This window comes from Anneissia japonica, unplaced genomic scaffold (genome assembly GCF_011630105.1).
Source record: "Anneissia japonica isolate Jap-2015-1 unplaced genomic scaffold, ASM1163010v1 scaffold287826_len71817_cov125, whole genome shotgun sequence".
Classification (NCBI taxonomy): domain Eukaryota; kingdom Metazoa; phylum Echinodermata; class Crinoidea; order Comatulida; family Comatulidae; genus Anneissia; species Anneissia japonica.
In genome coordinates, this window is record NW_022738924.1 from 21,650 (window position 1) to 34,805 (window position 13,156).

General features: G+C 34.2%; 2 long non-coding RNA genes across 2 annotated transcripts in view; both read left to right on the top strand.

Moving 5' to 3' along the window:
- LOC117117847 overlaps nucleotides 1-5,142 on the top strand; it is a 10,753-nt gene extending 5,611 nt beyond the window's left edge. The window contains exons 3-4 of the long non-coding RNA XR_004446957.1: nucleotides 4,529-4,603; nucleotides 5,084-5,142. This is a non-coding gene — a long non-coding RNA (uncharacterized LOC117117847). The remainder of the gene's footprint in view (nucleotides 1-4,528; nucleotides 4,604-5,083) is intronic.
- A 1,350-nt stretch (nucleotides 5,143-6,492) lies between these two features.
- LOC117117849 overlaps nucleotides 6,493-13,156 on the top strand; it is a 22,675-nt gene continuing 16,011 nt past the window's right edge. Inside the window, exons 1-3 of the long non-coding RNA XR_004446958.1 lie at nucleotides 6,493-6,602; nucleotides 9,878-10,019; nucleotides 12,330-12,452. This is a non-coding gene — a long non-coding RNA (uncharacterized LOC117117849). The remainder of the gene's footprint in view (nucleotides 6,603-9,877; nucleotides 10,020-12,329; nucleotides 12,453-13,156) is intronic.

Sequence of the window (13,156 nt, forward strand, 5' to 3'; positions counted from 1 at the left end):
CGGAAACGTATGCTGTCTGTATATCTTGCCTATACAACAACATTGTCGACAAACTAGAACTCTCATTGACTTACGTATTTATAATAAAATGGTTAAAAAGAAGAATATCCTCCACTTTTTTCAAACACAATGAGAGGCATGTAAAATCTTATAGATTTTGTTAGCCCTATACACAGTGGCGGCTCTAGAATATAATTTAGGGGGGGGGGCTAAGGTGTCCGACTGGGGGCCTAAATATTTATGGGTGTAGCTAGCGTGCAGCGTTATCTAAGGGGGCCGAAGGCCGGAGCCTGGGTTGGGTATGGGAGGGGTGCCCCCTACTCCCAAAACGAGATTTAAAAAAGAAAAAAAAATTTGTACTTCTAGATGGCTTGAAATGGGATGGGAAAACTAGGCCTATTTTTTCCCTAATTTTTTTTTTGGTCCGACTGCCCGATGAGCTTTGGCCGATGGGTGGGGGGGGGCGCTTGACAGGACCGATGGGGGCATTACCAGACCGATGGGGGGCTTAAGCCCCCGTCTCCCTCCCCCGATAGTGCCGCTAAAGCCTATACATCCGTAAACGATCACTGGAGTATTGTGATTGACTGCAGTAAATGGACCAGAGATTTTTTTCGTGGGTGGGGGTGGAAGTAGTGGTCAAGAATGAGGATTGCAATTAGATTTAATTAATTACATTTATTATACTAAAAACTTATATAATATAAAAATAATATACAGTATAACATATAATATAAATAAATAAATAAAATATAAAATAGTATAGGCCTATTGTCAGTTGGAATATTTTCTGCTAATTTCAATAAACAATTTTTTCAAGTGTATTTCATTCTTAATTTTAATTCTTGTTTATATTAAACAACCCGAACTTTATAATTTTAACATTTGAATGATGTTTTCTGTATATATCTGGAGATTTTTCTGTCAGTTCAAAACATAATATTAAATAGGTGAAATAAAACAAAGTACAATATAGGCCTAATTGATATTTTGAGAACGAAACACTAAAATCGATAACGAGAAAGTTAGCAAATCAAGATTTGTAGGCCCTTATACTGTACTACAGGACTAGACTATTGTTTAAATCGAACGGTGAAAATTGTCCTCGAATTTCGCCAGGTTATTTTAATGAGGAAACCGGACAGGAAGTGAGAAATGTTAACATATTGCAGTCGCAAAGAAAAATTCAACTTGACGTAATATTCATGTGACAACGTTAGGAGAGGCTTTGCCGTTCGAGCTTGAAAAATTCAACTTGTCGTAAGAATCGTTACCAGCTTATTTTGTCTGCGGCCCAGAACGATCAAGACACGGCTGTTTTTGTCCAACTTCTCGTAAGAATCGTATGAATCGTAACAAATTCTGAATTTTACGTCGACAGGAAACCAGGCTTCAGTAACAAGAAATATCTCCTTTGCATTTGTTTGCAAAACACACACAACTTTAATAACTTTTCCTGCATTTACTTTTACTTATATCTGAACACGTAATGTAAAATAATGAATATACTGTATTCTTTTGATTGTAAACTAATGTAAGGATGTAATCGACACTGCACAAGATAACATCGGTTGCTAAAACCTCCACTGCAATATCTGACAGGAACTAATTTTCATGATGTAAATATTACAAATGTCACCAGCTACGAATGTATACAAAATTGGGTTAATTTGTTTAAATTGTGATTTGTGTAATTTAATTCTAATTTTTCTATATTATTTGCCATTTTTTGTTTATTTTTGATGTGTGGGTGGGATTGCCCCAAACCTCATATCCACACAGACTTGCTGTATTTTTGAATATAATTTTATAAAATTTTTTTATTTTTAAACTTCAGTGAGATTGGGCAGTTGTTAGTTGCTATTTTAACTTTTTATAATTATGTAATTCTATATTTTATTTTCTGCCTTTTATTGTAAATTTTAACCTTTGGATATATTTATATATATATTTATTATTGTTTGTTAATTAAGTGTCCCCCTTGGCGGCAGAGAAAATTTGTGCAGCAATTGAGTTTGCTTTTGTTTAATCCTGTCTCTGTCAGGGGTGTTTTGTTTTTGTTGTACATGATTTTAAAATTGAACGAAATAAATGAAATGTCTGATCCATTTCAGTCTCATACAAGCCCGTAGCCAGGATTTTGAAAGGGGGGTTCTTTCTGATACTGACAGGGCACTTGCGAGTGAAGCAAGCATCATTGGCTGGGGGCCAGGGGGTGAAGCCCCTGAAGCTCCAGCATTCTAGACATTTACAGGTGTTTATATTTAATTGATTTCAGAGGCCATACATTAAAAAAATGTATTTATTTATTTATTTATTTATTTCAAAAATCATCCAACAGCGGAAGCAATTACAGGATGTCTTATAATACATATAAATATATAGAAAAATACAAACAAGCGAAAGATAAATTGATAAATCACATTACAGTATAAAATGGAAAAGAGAAATTTACAAATATATTGCGAGAAATTACATCTAAATTACAAATTGATTAATTAAATTACAGTATGAAATGAAATAGAGAAATTTACAAGAAAATTGCACAAAATTACATCTTAAGCTAAAAATAGCAAGTTCCAAAAAATACAGATAAAAAAATCCAGATAAGAAAATAAACAAATAAATGCAAAACAAGTAAATTATTGATAAAATTACATTAGAAAATCGGAATAGGTAAAATTTTTATAAAAATATTGCGAATGACATCTTAAGAGTTGCGAAAAAACACAAAGACAAGACAAAAAAAAAAAAAAAAAAAAAAATCGAAAACAAAGCAGACAAAATACAAAAGAAGAAAACACATAAGAAAAACAAAAAAAAAACAAAAAAAAAAACGGACAGAACAAAGGTCAAACAGAAACACACACACACACACAAATTAAGGACTTAACCCACCCAGAAAAAAAAAAAAATATTAAAGTAAGTACAGTAATTTGAGTTAGGCAAAGATAAAAAACGAAACAAAAAAACAACTACTACTTTTAGTGCTACAGTACTGGTAATTTAACAAGAGCCTACAGTAGCATAATACAAACCCCAAGAAACCAGTTATGGTTTATTCTTTCAAGTTCTTTTTTATTCTTTTTAAGAAATAAGAAGTACTGTATGGCTTATAGCACTTTGGAAGTTGTATCATACTGTACTCACTCAAAGACAAATCAGTATACATAAAAAGAACCAAGACAAATTTGTATGGTTGGTTGTAGTGTATTATTATCCCGATTATTATTATATATATACAGGTGAAACTATCCCCCACCGGACACCATCCCGGTATTTCTGAGTCAAGGTTTCGGGGCCTGAATGGTCATACTGCAGAATAAAATATTGCATCCATAGTAATATAATATAATATTATGATTTACTAGTATGGTTCGTATGGTTGGTTGTAGTGTATTATTATTATATATACTGTATACAGGCACAGCGTCGGCAAAGCAGAAACAAATCGCAGGGTGTCGGGTAGCTCTCTCTAGCATGCCGGTGGCCAACGGCAGACCTGCCAACCCTTGGGTCATGAATATCAGGAGATTTTTTTAAGAATCTTAAACAAATCAGGAGATTTACCAAAAAATTAACCAAAAGATGATGCATTGCAAGATACCAAAAAAAGTCACGTTACTACAAATCATTGGCCGTTATGGCGACATTCGAATTGAAAATGGCTGCTTGTTTATGCACCGTGAAGCGAGCAGGCGGCGAATACATTGAATAATAACGATCAAATCAATCAAATTATGCATAAATCGGAGTATTTTTGGGGAGATGGGGTGGCCTGTGAAATCAGGTGAAAATTACATTCGATCGGGAGAACTGGAGATTTGTTTAAATATCGGGTGATACCCGACAGGATCGGGTGAGTTGGCAGGTCTGCAACAGTCATATCGGGACGATCCACGATACGCTCTGCTGCTGCTCTGCCCTAGTCTGTCCCTACTGTATATTGGGCGGGTAGGCCTACACGGTCGTACATTAAATAATAATGGTGTAACAGTTGAAAATGCACAATTTTACTAGGTAGACCTAACAATCGGGTAGTAGTAGGAGTAGTATATTTCATGCAACAAACTATGGAATTTTTCCCATAGTCATCGTTCTAATGACTGGGTTAATAATGTGGAGAATCGCTCTGAGTCTTAGGTGTATAGAGCACTATATAAAAAACAGCATATTATTATTATTTTTATTATTATTACCCCCTCTGTTGTAACAGCTTTTTTGGCAATACAGTACATGCTAAAATAATGGGACAGCCCTGAAATACTAATAGTGATTGCTGGTACTTAGTAATTCCTGGTCCGTCAGTCTGACTGGCTGATGGTGTCCCTATATAAGTGTTAGTCTGGAAATAAATCCTGCCCTTCTCCCTTGGCTGCCAGTGCTAATGCTGCTCCCAAGGCGGCCTCCTCTCCCTCTGCTTGTAATCCTTCCACGAGAAGAGGTGAGAGATATGTGTGCTATACATGTATGGGCAACTATAGTTAGGGTAAGAGTACAGTACTGCACTTGATATCTCTATCTTTAGGAATGAGGACGTTCTAGAAATTAATGGACCTACTTCTCGGAAATACTGAATTGTAGTGTACTGGTTACTTCATCTGTGAGTATAATCATTAATAAAATAGTCTGTTGGCTCTCATAGAGAATTTGACGTTTGTGATACCATACTTGTTCTTTTATTTCATCTGCAACTTGTTGAAAGTCAACGGAATACCACCGTTGCCTTGACCACTGCGATCGAGGCTCGGATAAGAAAGAGCATTACAACATCAATACCAATGAATCTATGATTTAATTCTTACCTATTTAAAGTCCTCATATTCTGTAGAACCCTCATCTTTGGGACACACCTGTTGGGATCTCTTATTTGGCTGTTTTAACATTATGGGCAACCTTATCAGAATAATATTCCATTTGGTTCATAGCCAAACTTGTCATATGTACATTGAATTATAGAATGGTGCACCATCAAGTCGATGGCCGCTCCTAAAAACAATAGCATTTTCCAAATAAATTGATTGATGTTTTGTTACTATTGTTACCAAACCAGTTGATATGTTTTATCTTTTTATTCCATTAGACATTTAATAGGTTCCGTTTGCGCGGGTTGAATACTTGAATGTGGACACTGATATACACCCTAACTAGGCCCTAGTACTACCTAAGGCTCTAGGCCTAGCCTATGCAATTTTCTTTGAAAACCTGGCACGCATGTGAAAAAAAAAATGCAGGGAGTCAGGTCACCAAAATGGGAGTCTGCCAATGTTGGCATGTATGGCTACTACTACTGGGCCTAGGTAGGCCCATTTAAGGCCTAGGCGGCGCTAATGCACTTTAGTACTGTAACACTTCTATCTTCAAAAATAGTATTTTCGCCTACTGTGCACTACTACTGTCTCTTATACACATCTAGATGTGTATAAGAGACAGGCCTAGAGGCTTGCTTTAGCCTAGCTAGGTAACATCGTTCGTTCATACACACATGTATTGAGTCTTACGTACGTATTAGGTCAAAGGTTACCACAAATTTAACCCAACCTCTATTTTACGAATCCCCTGATTTACGTACGCACTCCGGTCCCGTGCCGTATGTAAATTCAAGGTTCTACTGTATATCCACCACAAGAGTGTTGCTCATGGCACTTTGTGCAATTTAACTTGTTTTTCCAGTATCACAAACCACGCCCAAACCACACCCATATACAATTCAGCACAATGAAAATTCAGCACAATGATGCTGCAAGTTATGGCTTATTCTCCTACCTTTATACTTTTATGTTACTATTTTCCAAGTGTATTATTAATAAGTGATAACTTGTTGGAATGGATAAAATCTGAGACTTGTTTTCCAAGGTGTCATTTTTGTAGTGAGTTGACTACTCCTCTCTGAAGAGTGTACTGTATTTGGTGTTTAAGACCAATATCTTAAATGTCTTTTACGAAAACCTGCGCTATTTTAACTTGAATTTCAGTCCTCCTGGTAAAACAAAAGGAGAGCACAGATGGAATTGAGCGAGGGACTGAGGGTCTTGAAAGATTTGTGCATCACAGTAGCTACCACCAGTTCAGCCGCCTCAGCTAACTTACCCCCTTATGCTCTCTTTGCTTTGGAGACAAGATGCTAATGATCATCATGATACACCTAAATGTTGATTATTGAATATTTTGACAATTATAATATCAAAAGTAATTTCCTTACTTGCAAATTAATGTTATTGATAGTGGTATTATATTTACTTTATTGTAATTAATATATAGTGGTATTATATTTACTTTATTGTAATTAATATATATTGGTATTTTATTTACTTTATTGTAATTAATATATAGTGGTATTATATTTACTATATTGTAATATATATATAGTGGTATTATATTTACTTCATTAATACTTAATATATAAATTGTGTAATTTTAAAATTACAATATTAAACTATTGAATCTTGTATTGTATATGGAAAATATCAATAAACAATAAACAAATGTTTCCACAGTAACTTGTACATTCAGCTTTTTCTGTTGCCAAGAGACATACTGTAAGATGTCAGATTTGTTCTGTATTGTTGAGTGCAGTGAAAGTTGATAAAAATGCTAGAAAGGTAAGATAAGCATATACCACTATTTAACTCAAAAATCAGTTTTTGGAAATTTAATAACTTATCATTTTATGTCAATTATATTCAATCAGTATTTAGTAATTATTGTCATTTGTGGCAAAGACAAGGCCAAATCAATCACTGGTCACAAACTTAAAAATTTAAATATACTTTTCAAAAAACATAAAAACAGCATAGGAGACTATAATTGCATTTATAAAAAAAAATTACTAATATCAATGTAAACACATAATTATTTAGATTGTAATTAAGATCTGATGAATTATCCTGATAATATTGGAAATGCATTCAATGGTTTTTTTTTTGTTGGAATTGGGCCCTCTCTAGCAGATAAAATAACTCAATCAAATAAATCATATAAAGACTTTCCGTTCTTTCAAAAATAACAAATTGCCTGGCATTGATGATCTCCATGTCAGAATTATTAAATGATAAAGTTCTATATTTTGTTTCCCTCCCACTTTGCCACATTTTTAATCTTTCCCTAGGATCGAAAGGCGTGTTCCCACACACAACGAATAAGCTGGCCCATGTTACACCTATATTTAAATCATATCTGATCACTCTAATTATCTTCCTATCTCAGTCTTATCCGTCTTCTCAGAGGTTGTAGAGAGTAATTTAGTAATAGAACAATAGAATTTACAATTGAGTGTACTTTTCAATAAACAGTTTGGATTCAGGAAATGTTAAGCACCTCTATGGCTGTAATTGATCTCACTAATAAAAGTGTTGAAGCCTTTGATAGTAACTGTCTAGCTATTGGAATGTGTTGATCTCTCCATGGCCTTCTGTACTATTGGCCACCAAATTTTCTTATCCAAACTATTTCATTATGTACTGTAGCATCATTCTGTTGGGAGTCCACAGAAAACTAAGTTTATTGATACTTAAAGCATAATAATATTTATTGATAAATATGAATTGTGTTCAAAGTGCCAAGTTCTTGGGAGTATTTTAAATAGTGAGAACAAACATAATGAAATTGTAAACAAATGCTCTAAGTTAAGCATTATTTTCAGACTTTCTTTGTTTCCCCCCCCCCTTCCTTGATGTCCTTCATATTCTGTATTGCTCTCAATCCTTCCTAATTTGAGCTACTGTAACATTCTTTGGCGCAATATACCTATCCATCAAATATTTAAAAAAAATCCAAATTATGCAGAAAAAATGCTATCAGGATTCTGGCACTCCTCCACTGTCTCACTCTTCCCCTTTATTTTTAAATTTAAACCTTCTTAAACTACCTGATATTAATTCTCTTCAACAGTGTACATTTTTGTACTCATCCATTCAATCTATTCTATCATATATTTTGCAATATTTTCATACCAAATTCTTGTCTATATAACTTCAGTACAAGAGATCTGATATCCATATCCCCACAAACAAACCATTTCCAGCATTAAATTAGATTTTCTGGATCTAAACTTTGGAATAGCTTGCCTGATACAATCATTCTCCTTTTCTAGGAAATCTTTTTCCATCAAACTTAATAAAAAACACTGTATTTCTTTGATGTTTTTATATTAATGTTCTGTATTATTGTAAGTATCATTTAATTCAGTCCTCAACTGCGATTTTGATATTGAATAAAATAAAATGAAATGATTTCAAATTACTAAAATATAATTATATACACACTTTTTGATTGTTGTCACCTTGGTCTTACTTTTTTTCTATACTTTCCCTGATATACTTCTGTTAGCTTCCTTGTTACTTTATCTAGGATGATGGTCTTCATGACAGACTTAATAATCAAATTTTTAAAACCGCTTTTTTAATGAGTACCAGACAGGCTGCTCGCGTTGCAACTGCATTTTTTATTTTTCAAAAATCGGTTTTCGTGACAGAAATTACGTCACCATTTTGTTTATACAACACATTGTTTTCCCAACTGTATAGGATAGTATCTTTCTTATTCCTGTCATGATGACGAGGAGTAAGAAAGATATGGTGTGGGGCAAGAAGGCAAATGTTTATGGCTATGCTCATCGGCACAATGAACGAGTGACCAAACGAGGACAACGGTAGATCCAAAAGAGCGGAGAGGCCTAGTCCCAATATCCCCCCACAAAATAATTACAAAACGAATTCGTTGCTCCACATGTTTGTTGATGTTTTTAGCTTGTAGGCCTAGGACATGAACAAGAGGACAAATTTCAATCGAAAGTTCGCGCCTAATACGATATAGTCTTTGCAGTGATTGACCTGGAGGTCACATTTCACCTGATAATCGCTTTTTTGTGTTGCAGCTAAAAGGTGCATAGCCAAAATCGGTTATTTGCCGTTCAAACACGCTATCCATTGTGTGTTTTTAATCTATTTTTTTTTTATGGATTTTTTCAAACTGGTCCTGTTTCTATTGCGAAAATAACAGCGATTTTTCAATAAAGCGATTTTTTAATTGATTATTTCTTTCCGGTAGAAAGAGGCCCTTAGTATCATAGCTGACCTTGCATGGCCAATAAATTACACAAGCTATGATTATAATCCAATTAAAGAGCAATTACCAGAGAAAGGCCTAATGTCCCAAATGATGGTTAGAAATCAGGAAAATTGGTAAAGGCATTGAGGAATTAGTCTAAACTAATACCTCCATGGTAAAGGGTAGAAAAACCTCATGAATAATTTGCCTATCCAAGTAACGTTATTTTGACTGCCAATCCCTTAAAAATCTTAGTAGGCCTCTGGACCACTAAATCATAAAAACTCTCCCTGTGAACCTTACAAGGGAGTTTTTATTCCAGACCAGTGCTCGAGGCTTTGTCAGCCTCTTGTCTCGGATCCCTCCGCCGGACATGTCGGACCCCTTGTCGGCAAATTTCTGGCGCCACCGGTGGTGCTAGGGGAAGGAGTGTTTTTGTATTGGGGTGTTTAGGGTGTGATGTCAGCAAGCTATGGCAAGTAATATGTACTGGTACTTGTTATTAAAATCAGTAATTGAAGAGAAATAGCACTATTGTTAATATTTCATGTGTGGCCATTCGACTTGTGGCGAGTCAAATGGCCAAGCGGTTGATTAACCGTTCAAGAGGGTGCTGCAACCTACAGCCATAATATCGGTGCTGGTTCGAGAGGCTGAATAAGTCTTCTATGGTTTCTCTCCCTAAAAATTCAGTTTAGTTTTATCTTGAAGATTTATCCAGATTTTCTGGCAACACAATTATATACTGTATGTTTTATTGTGTGTAAAATGCCAGACTACTAGTATACAATAATGTTATTGGCAATTTTTGTTTTATATTTTACTCCAGTTATCGTCAGTATCGTGGTTTGTTAGCTGCAGAAGTAGTCCAGTTTTTTGCATTGTGCCATCGTTTTTTGACTTGATGCAAAATGACCCTGGAGTGATGCAGCTTGTGTCAGCTGCGTCTGGCGATGATCATCGAAAGTGAGGTAAAACTAGACTTAAATTTTATCAGAAATTGGTTTGATCAGACTGATTGTGTATCCTGGTGTCTAACATATCTGCTCAAACAAGTCATATGGATTTCCATGCCTGTCAGTACTTACCCTGAGAGCAGGATAGTGGATTTGACAAAGGTATTTTGTGGCAGAATGGCTATAACAAATTTGAGGCTAAAACTGATAGTCAAGTTCAGTTTGATTTTAGATACTTGCTTATGTACAGTAATTTTTAAATTGAATTTCCATGCATCCATTTATATTAAACATTTTAAGTTTTAGTAGCGGGTACAGCAGCAGACTCAAGATAAAGATGATTATTAGTAATTGGCTTCTATGTACGGAGGTCAAGAAGAGTTTAAGTGATATGATCGCATTATTGTAAATGAACATGATGTTAGGTTACTTTTCAAAAAGATTAAATTAGGCAAGTCTGCTGGTCCAGTTGGAGTGTCCTCCTCTTTGTTAAGACATTGCGCTAACAAACTTTTCCTATGTTTTTTGCAAGTTACTTCAATGGTCATTGGATCTTCATTCTGTTCCTCTCTCTGGAAATTTTCTTCTATTACTCCCATTCCAAGAAATCTACTGCTTCGTCTCTAAATGATTTCTGACCGATTGCTCTCACTGCTCTTCCTATGAAATGTTTAGAATCTATTGTAAAACATCACTTGCTTGTTAAGTGTGGATCTCTTCTTGATCCACTTCAGTTTGCCTACACAAAGAAACGTAGTGTAAATGATGCTTTCACTTAACTCTACTCAATACCTATACTCACCTTGAGAAATCTCGATCCTATGTTCGCTCTATCTTCTTTGACTTCTCTTCTGCCTTTAACACCCTACAATCTCATATTTTCCTTAATAAACCTCAACTTATGCAGGTCAACCCGCACCTTGCGCTATGTATAACCGACTTTCTCTGTAGTAGGCCTCAAGTAGTTAGGATGGTAATCTTAAGTCAGGTATTTTAATACACACTAATACAGGCGCACCTACTATCCCCTATCTTGTTCTCGCTATACACTAAACGAATTTCAAATTGAAGATAACTACTGTATCATGATTAAATATGCAGATGATACCTCCATATCAGGCCTAATACTTCAGGGAGACGAACTTGCCTATAGAAATTGTGTTAATCGATTTGAAACGTGGTGTAAGGATAATTATCTCCAACTAAATGCTTCTAAAACTAAAGAAATCATATTTGATTTTCATCAAAACAGAATGCCTTTAAATGCTATTAGTGTAACTGGAAACAATATACATAAATACTTAGGAATTATTGTTGACTCAAGACTTAACTGGAACTCTAACACACTGCTACTCTGAAAAAAAAAAGCTAATTAACGTCTTTACTTTTTACGACTCAAGTCCTTCAATGTCAGCACTGAGGTATTACTATTATTTTTTAAAAGTGTTATATTAAGTATACTTGCTAGCAACTGTATTTTATGGTACAGCAACTTATCTCAGGTCAATAAACATAAAATACTCAGAACCATGAAATCTGCTCGTAAAATTATCGGCTCTGATGTCGATAATTTTGATGACATATACTGTATACAAGAACTGTGCTGAAGAAGCTTGATAACATAATTAAAGACATGTCACATCCTATGTTCTTGCAATACACCTTTAATAGATCCAGTTGCTTACGTCCAATCAAGTGCAATACTAATAGATTAAGAAGATCTTTTATTCACAACTCAATCCATATGTACAATGATGACTTTAATAGATAAACTTCAGTATCTACCCTTGTAAATAATTGTATCATTTTGTATTTTCTGTTTTATTTTAATTTGTCCTTGATTAATTTTTTGTCTAACTTTTATACTAATTTCATTTTTGCATCGGGAAGACGAATTTTACTTGTATTTTATGTACCAGTGACAATAAAAGAATCTTGTATCTTGTATATTCATGCATACGTTTTTTAATGCAATTTACTAACAAAAATAATGTGAAATAACTGGTTTGTTGATCATTTCTAGAGCAAGACTTGGAACACAATTAATTCGATTTGGAACTGTATAGTGGTTTTTTTAAATTTTAATCTGTTATTACTGTATTTTATTTTTATTATTTTAATTTGAATAATTATACATGTAATATCTGTCAACTTTGTCCATTTTAGCATGGCCTGCCTCATAGATTCACAAATCCAAGCATTTGTATGATTGGAACCCAGGACCCTGAAATTGGAATTTAGGTTTATTGATCACCAAAGCTACAAATGTTTTCTAACCCATTTACGTGTGACCTCCACCTGAACAGCGTGTTTTGTTATTTTCAGGGAAACTCCAGACGGGTGGTGGAAGAAGCTAGTGAATTAATTATGGCATCTATCTACGAGAATACAAGCAATGTAATTGGACACAAAGTTCAAGCAAAAAGCCAGTCAAGATATGTTTTATCAGTGAGTTTTATATATTATAACAAGAGACAGATAACCATGGTAACTAGTATATAATTATTATAGTCTGTAGAAGCGTTACAATGCAAATTAACCTTTAATACCATTTAGCCTGTAATAACACTTTAGTATGCTAATGTTGATCCTTCAAAACAAGCTATTCTAATCCCTGAAATATATTTCTGAGGATATTTGTTTGTAATTTCTCATCAGACAGTGCATTTAGAGACAAAGGTGTGCAGATATCATGTATTAATAGAATAGATCTTTTCAAAACTTGGAATTGACGAATTCATTCAGCATTATTATTCAAATATTTGAGAATCACATGTATAAATTCATCACGTATAACCAGGTCTGCATAACACCACATTCTCACACATTTATCACTGTTAACATCAAGATTTAGAAGTGACTACCATTGCTAATTTTTGTATAATAATAATCTGCCTCAGATAATTTGAATATCGACTGCATGTTTGCACAAGAGTACATCATGAGTACACCATACCATAATTAGCTGTACAAGTGATGATGCACTGTTTGTAAAACATTTTAATACACTTTAATGTGCTATCAAATATAAGTGTAAATTTTTTAATTTCTTATCAGACAGTACATATTTATGGACATGGTTATCGTACATATAATGATAGATATATCATTTTTACACTTGTAATTGACCAATACAGTACATTCAGCATTGC